This window comes from Sorex araneus, chromosome 8 (genome assembly GCF_027595985.1).
Source record: "Sorex araneus isolate mSorAra2 chromosome 8, mSorAra2.pri, whole genome shotgun sequence".
Taxonomy (NCBI): domain Eukaryota; kingdom Metazoa; phylum Chordata; class Mammalia; order Eulipotyphla; family Soricidae; genus Sorex; species Sorex araneus.
Window position 1 is genome coordinate 34,335,069 of NC_073309.1, and position 1,580 is coordinate 34,336,648.

Below are 1,580 nucleotides of genomic sequence, written 5' to 3' on the forward strand. Positions count from 1 at the left end.
AATGCCCAAGAACAGAGGGAGTCCTTCAGAGAATGTGACAATAGCTTTGGAATATAAAGAATTGATAAGGGTTGGTCAAGAGTCGAATGGGAGATGAAATAGAGAATTAATTTGAGGGTAGTGAATGTGTTCCTAACTGAACACATTCACTCAAATGCCCAAGACTAGATAAAGAAACTATGGTCCATCTACACAATGGAATACTACACAGCAACCAGGAAAAATGAAGTCATGAAAATGCTTCTAAATGGATGGACATGGAGATTAATGTGCTGAGTGAAGTAAGTCAGAGAGAGAAACAGACCTAGAGTAAGTACACCAAATTGTGGAATATAAAAGAACACAATATAGGACTAATACCCAAGGTGAGTAGAAACAAGGGTCAGGAGGACTGGTCCACGATTGAAAAATTGCCACAAGTGGTCCAGGCAGAGGGCAATTAAGATAGAGAAGGGACTGTTACAACAAGGATAATTGGAATGACCACTCTGGACAAGAACTGTGTACTGAAAGTAGGTAAAGGGACAGATGCGATAAGCTTTCAGTATCTACAATGTAAATCATAATGTCAAAAGGAGAAAGAGACAGACAGACAGACAGACAGACGGATAGACAGAGACAAAGAGACAGAGAGAGAAGAAAATGCCAGCAAATCACCATATATCTTATGGTGATTCAATTCGCATATAACATAGTAGTACATGGGTCTTTTGGGGTGGGGGTGGGGTGAGGGAAAGAAACTAGAGACATTGGTGGTGGGAAAAGTACACTGGTGAAGGAATGGATGTTGAAACATCGTATAAACTGAAGCCTAATCACAAACAACTTTGTAACGGTACATCTTATGGTAATTCAATTAAAAAATAATTTAAAACATTAAGACAAGTTATTAGTTCCTGTTATTTTAGGTATTTGTTTCTTTAATGTTTTTCTTAATATGTATTTGTTTCCTTAATATTTTTATAATCTCCTATATGTGAGGGAAATTATTCTGTTTCTGCTTCTCTTCTTATGGTTAACTTCACTCAGCATACTTTCCAGATCGATTAACATAGTAGCAAATTGCCTAACTTTATGTTTTCTTACAGCCAAGAAGTATTCCATTGTTCATAAGTACCACAGTTTCTTTATAGAGTTATATGTTTTTTTTGACACTAGGGTTGTCGTTTGTCTGCTTGCTTCCAGATTTGGGCTATTTTGAATAGTGCTGCAACGAACATCATAGTACATGGATCTTTTGAAACAGCATTTTTGGGCCCTTGGGGTAGATGCCAAGAAGTGAAATTTACGGGTGTTCTCGAAGCTAAATTTATAGGTTGTTTAAGAAGTGTCCATATTGTTTTTGGAAAGGCTTAATCAATCTCACCAGCAGTGGATTTAATGTAGTACCATTTGTTTATATTTTTTGGCTTGTCCAATAGCCATCTTAACATCCTACATGCTTCTGTGTTAAGACAAAGATTAGAGGGGCCCTGAAAACCTGTACCATGACAGTTCACAGTTACAATGTTAGCTCATTAAAGTGGCAATATATGATGAAGAATTTGGATTCCGAGTATTTATCACTATTTTAAGGAGGA